The 6556-nt window shown below is 41.5% G+C and overlaps 1 protein-coding gene across 1 annotated transcript in view; it reads left to right on the plus strand.

Annotated features, from left to right (window-relative positions):
* Positions 1-6556, plus strand: part of LOC102842848 (leukotriene-B(4) omega-hydroxylase 1-like) — a 552783-nt gene that overhangs the window by 383657 nt on the left and 162570 nt on the right. The gene's annotated exons all lie outside the window — the stretch shown is intronic.

Below are 6556 nucleotides of genomic sequence, written 5' to 3' on the forward strand. Positions count from 1 at the left end.
GACTACAGATCTTTGCACATTTCGTTGTAATATTTGAGTTTATCTTCTCAAGCTGACCTTTGACATTTTCTGTTCAGGTCTTGGACCTCATCATTTCTTCCATTCTCTATGCTGGAGAGCAAGTTTCAGTGTTTCTTCTGACATCCATTTTGATCTTTTCCTTCTTTCTTGTATTCTTACTGACTTTTTGCTTTCTTTCTGTATGGTGTTCTTAATGTCATCCCACAACTCTTCTGGTCTTCCATCTTTAGTGTTTACTGTATCAAATCTGCTCTTCAAATGATCTCTAACTTCAGGTGGAATATATTCAAGGTCATATTTTGGCTCCCGTGGACTTGTTTTCATTTTCTTCAGCTTTAGTTTGAATTTGCATATGAGCAATTGATGGTCTGTTCCACAATCTGCCCCTGGACTTGTTTCAGCTGATAATATGGACATTTTCCACCTTATCTTTCCACAGATGTAGTTAATTTGATATCTGTGTACTCCATCTGGTGAGGTACGTGTGTATAGTCGTCTCTTATGCTGTCTAAAGAAGGTAGTTGAAATGAACAAATCATTCATTGATTTTACAGAATTCTATCATGTAATCTCCAGCATCATTTATTTCCATTACCAAGGCCATATTTCTAAACTATTGATCCTTCCTCTTTGTTCCCAACCTTTGCATTCCAATCACCAGTAATGATCAATACATCTTGATTGCATGTTTGATCAGCCTCAGATTGAAGAAGTTGGTAGAATTCTTCTATTTCATCCCCACTGGCTTCCATTTGCTTTAGCATCTCTATGCTGGAGAGCAAGTTTCAGAGTCTCTTCTGACATCCATTTTGACCTTTTCCTTCTTTCTTGCTTTCTTAATGATTTTTTGCTCTCTTCACGTGTGATGTTCTTGATGTCATCCCACAACTTTTCTGGTCTTTGGTCTTTAGTGTTTAATGTATCAAATCTGTTCTTCAGATGATCCCTAAATTCAGGTGGGATAAATTCCAGGTCATATTTTGGCTCTCGTGGACTTGTTTTCATTTTCTTCAGTTTCAGTTTGAATTTGCATATGAATAATTGATGGTCCGTTCCACAGTCTGCCCCTGGCCTTGTTTTCACTGGTGATATGGAGCTTTTCCATCTTCTCTTTCCACAGATGTAGTCAATTTGATTTCTATGTGCTTCATCTGGCGAGGTCCATGTGTATAGTCATCTGTTATGCTGTCTAAAGAAGCTATTTGAAATAAACAAGCACTGGTTTTACAGAATTCTATCATGCGTTCTCCAGCATCATTTCTATCACCAAGGCCATATTTTCTAACTACAGATCCTTCCTCTTTGCTCCCAACCTTTGATCAATACATTTTGATTGCATGTTTGATTGATGTCAGATTGAAGAAGTTGGTAAAAATCTTCTATTTATCCTCACTGGCTTTAGTGGTTGGTGCGTAAATTTGAATAATATTGGTATTAACTGGGCTTCCCTGTAGGAGCATGGATATTAACCTGTCACCTACATACAGCATCGTACCTCATGCCTGATCTGGATATGTTCTTTTTGACGATGAATGAAACACCATTCCTTTTCAATTTGTCATTCCCTGCGTAGTAAACCATGTGGTTGTCAGATTCAAAATGGCCAATACCAGTCATTTCAGCTCAGTAATGCCTAAGATATTGATGTTTATGTGTTCCATTTCATTTTTGACAACTTCTAATTTTCCCTGATTCATACTTCGTACATTCCATGTTCCAATTTTCAGTGGATATTTACAGCTGTTTCTCTTCATTTTGAGTTGTGGCCCATTAGCAAATGAAGGTTCTGTGGGCTTTTATCCCACGAGCTTAACTCCATTCACGTCATCATGGTCAACTCTATTTTGAGGAGGCATCTCTTCCCCAGTTGCATTTTGAGTGCCTTCCAACCTGAAGGGTTCATTTTCTGGCCCTGTATCTGACAGTGTTTCTCTACTATTCATAAGGTTTTCAGTGACTAACGATTCGGAGTAGTTCATCACTGTTCATTATTGTTGCTGTTAAGTGCCATCGAGTTGAGTAGATTCAGACACATAACGACCCAGTATAGGGTTTCCTACAAGCAGCTGGTAAGCTTGAACCACCTACCTTGGAGTTCAAACCGACCTTGCAGTCCGGTGCATTAACCCACAGTGTCACACCAGGACTCCATATAGTGGTTACCTAGGGCAAAATACAAAGTAGGAAGGGACACAGTGAAATCTTATGAGATACTGTTAATGGTCTCAATATTGATCTGGGTGTTAGTTACAGGATTTATGTCTATGTAAAAAATATGAGGTGCATCCTATCTCCTTTATTGGATGTACATGATACCTCAATTTAAAACTGAAGACTATTCTATGTGGGTACTTGCACAGTTCCTTGTAGTTAACTTCTTGGAAGGGATACACAGTCACATCAGCCTTCAGGTTGCGTCCCTAGAAGGAAACATTCCACCTCATTTGCTTCTGGGTATTGTTGTTGCTTTAGTGACCCTGTATAAGGCTTCAGAGGACCTTGTAGTTACCAGTCTAGTGCTTATCCTATCTCACTGCAGCAGCACTTGGACTGTGCAAAAATGAGCTTCTTATGGCCTGCCAAGAAGACTGAATGCCTTGCTAGTAATGTGAAAAATAGCCCTGGTGTAGCACAGCGGGTTAATGCACTGGACTGCAAGGTCACTTTGAACCACAAGGTCAGTGGTTCAAGCTCACCAGCTGCTCTTCAGAAACCCTATACAGAGTAGCTATAAGTCAGAACGATTCAACAACACTTAACAACAGCAACAATGTGAATAAGATGTGTGGCACCCTGCTGGTATGGTACCATGCAAACACAATGTTTAGGATCCTAATTTGAGGATTGGTTCATTTTATCATCCCACTAGGCTTAAAAAGAGCCATTGCAGAGGCAGAAAGGGAGATCTCACTACCTGCAAGAAAGACAAGCCAGGAGTGGAGTGTGTCCTTTTGCCATCAGATCCCTACAGATCGAGGAGATGGCAAACAGTAACACTGGGAACCGTGGGGCCTGGTCAGAAACAGTGACTGCAGACGCAGTAGAACCAAGAGGTCGGTATTAGACAGCATAGCGGGATTCCCAGCCCACAGAGCAAGAAGGCAGTGTCATCGGGCCAAGGCTTACTGGAGGAGTGGGGTGACTCTGGACACTTATTGACAGAGCCAAAAGCTGTGTGACACATCCCCCCGTAGAGCAGAGACCAGGCCAAGGAACCAAAGGCCACAAAAAGACTTGTCTTCAGGCATAGCTGAGGTTGTCTTGATAGAATAACTGTGTCCTGAGTTGTTTCTGACCCTGAATTGTAACCTGTTACTCCCCTAATAAACCCTGTAACTGTGAGTATTGTCTGTGAGCTCTGTGTGATCGTTACAGTGCGTTATTGAACCCAGCAGAGAAGTAAGTAAAGAGTACTATGGGAAGGATGATTAGTGTCAGAATTGATAAAAAGGTTGGAGGGGAGAGACATGTCCGACCTCTGCCTCATAAGAATAAGCCTTGGGCAGTTGAGCTTGATCCTCCTTCCTCCTTTGTGAATTTAGAGGCATTCAGATGCCACCCTAATGCTATTTAGACAGTGCCCATTTCCAGAGTCTTGGTGTGGTGCTGTAGGATAAGTACTCAACACAAAGTTGGCAGTTCAAACCCACCAACCACTCCTTGGCAACCTTATACAAGATTGCTATGAGTTAGAACAGACTCAACAGCACTTAACAATATTTAACATTCCCAGATGAATGGATAAACAAAATGTGGTCCAATCACACAATGGGTTATTATGCTGTGGGCTAATGTGTCAGACTACAAGTCATTTGAACTGCAAGGTCGGCAGTTCAAGCTCACCAGCTGCTCCTCAGAAACCCTATACAAGGTCTCTAGGAGTCAGAACCGACTTGACGGCATTTAACAGCAACAACAACAACAAAGGACAAATAGTGTAGCATCTCATTTATATGTAACAGGACTCCCATAGGATGATCATTCTGGATGCCAGAAAGAAGCTAGGAGAAAAGCTAGGGCTGCTGGCTGGCTGGGGGTAGATTCCAGTCTGGACTGAAGGGGTCCTGCTATCCTTCCACACAAGTTCCAAGTAGGGCTAAGCTGCTCTGGATGGAAACATTTGGGAAAACAGAACTTGTCCCACAGATGTGCTCTCCTGATTTATTTTCCCAGTTCAGCAGAAGTCTGAAAAGGAGTTGAGAAATACCAGTGATTATGCCCCTTAAAGAACACTAGGCTCCATGGATTCATCCTTAATTGGTGCATCTGGTACCCAGAAGCCATAGAGGAAAAGGCCCAAGATGAAGGATCAGGGTTAATATGGACATGGTTCAGGGTCACAGTAATGACAACTCTATGGAGTAGAATTTTACTCTGTAATAAATGGAACATCTATGGGCCATTTATTACAGAGCTCTGATAGCATAGTGGTTACGAATCGGGCTGCGAACCCTGAGGTCAGCAGTTCGAAACTACCAGCCACTCCGCGGGAGAAAGATGAGGCTTTCTACTCCCGTAAGGATTTACACCCTTGGAAACCCTGTACAGGGTCGCTATGGGTCGGAACCGACTCAATGGCACTTAACAACAACAATGGGCCAGAGTGGACTCAACAGCAACTAAACAAGAGGACACGTTAGGTCCCTGGATGGCACAAACAATACTCAGCTGGTAAATTAAAGATGGGATACCCTTACTGAAAACACTAGACCACTGGTCTTCTAGAAATTAAAATACTTTTATTATAGAAATAAAACCGTTTGAAACTAGGGAGACATTTACAAACAGCCATCTCAGATGTGGCAAATGTTCCAAATTGCAAAAAAGGACTGTATTGGTGTTCAAAGGTGAAGTAAACCTAGTTTTTGAGCTCATTGGCATGGGGCAGGGAAAGCATTGCAAAAGTTATAAAGCATTTGTTAAACTATAAGTGTAAACATCCGTAAACTTACTTGTTGCCTTCTCAGGCTGTTGCAATCTGAGTGTGTTTTAACAAACTGTTCTATCAAGGGTAGTTGGCCTTCACATTTGGACTCTGTCTCCTATTTTAACAAGTTTAGTCTTCACCTTAGTTACAAATTTACAAATTTGTTACCAAACCAGGTCTCATTTTGTACAGTTAAGAAACAGAGACTAGATGAAAGTGAAAGAATGAAGTTTTGGTTGATCAAATGAGGGGCAGGCCAGAGCCACAGTCTCCAAGGCAAGTCCCTAAACAAAGCAAGCTACTGTTTCGTATGCATACATCAAGAATTGAAACAAAGGCAATTATCAACATTGAATCTTGGCTGAAAACAGAGAATACCATAAAGATGCTTGCTTGTGCTTTATTGACTAGTCAAAGGCTTTCTATTGTGCGGATCATGACAAGGATCACACTGTGAAGGATGGGAATTCCAGAACGCTTGATTATGGAACCTGTACGTGACCAAGAAACAAGTGTTAGAATAAAACAAGTGGATACTGAATGATTTAAAATCAGGAAAGGTGTGTGGCACCTTTCATCATACTTATTCAATATATATGCCTAGCAAATAATCTGAAAATCTGGATCATTTGGATTGGAGGAAGACTCATTAACTACCTGCAATAAGCATATGATACAACCTTGCTTGCTGAAAGTGAGGAAGACTTAAAATATTTGCTGATGAGGATCAAAGAGCACAGCCTTTGGTATGGATTACATTTCAATGTGAAGAAAACAAAAGTCCTCATTACTGGACCAATAAACAACATTCTTATCAATGGAGATAAGACTGAAGTTGTCAAAGACTTCATTCTTCTTGGATCAACTATCAACACTTACCGAAAAAGCAATCAAGAAATCAAACGACGTATTACATTAGGCAAATCTGCTGCACAAGACCTTTTTAAAGTGTTGAAGAGCAAAGATGTCAGCTTGATGACTAAAGTGGACCTGGCCCAAGCCATGCTATTTTCAATAACCTCATATGCATGTGAAAGCTGGACAGTGAATAAGGAAGACCATAGAAGAATGGACGCTTTCGAGTAACTGGTTTTGGAGGAGAATATTGAAAGTGCCGTGGGCTGCCAAAAGAACCAACAAATCTGTGTTGGAAGAAGTGCAGCCAGAGTGCTCCTTAGAGGCCAGGATGGCCAAACTTTGTCTCTCATACTTTAACATGTTTCCAGAGGGACCATTTGCTAGAGAAGGATATCATGTTTGGTAAGCTGGAGAGTCAGAGAAAAAGAGGAAGACCCCCAGTGAGATGGATTGGCAAAGTGGCAGCATCAATGGGCTCAAGCGTGGCAACAATTGTGAGGGTGGCTGAGAACCGGGCAGTGTTTCATTCTGTTGTGCATAGAGTCGCTATGAGTCGTACCAACTCTATGGGACCTAACAACAACAACAACCAATGAGATGGATTGGCACATTGACAGCCTAAGTGTAACAAAAATTGTGAGGATGGCGCGGAACCAGGCAGTGTTTCAGTCTGTTGTGCATAGGGTTGCTATGAGTCAGAAGCGATTCAACACCACCTAACAACAACATGCTCCACCACATTCATGAATA

The sequence above is a fragment of the Chrysochloris asiatica genome, unplaced genomic scaffold (genome assembly GCF_000296735.1).
Source record: "Chrysochloris asiatica unplaced genomic scaffold, ChrAsi1.0 scaffold00417, whole genome shotgun sequence".
Classification (NCBI taxonomy): Eukaryota; Metazoa; Chordata; class Mammalia; order Afrosoricida; family Chrysochloridae; genus Chrysochloris; species Chrysochloris asiatica.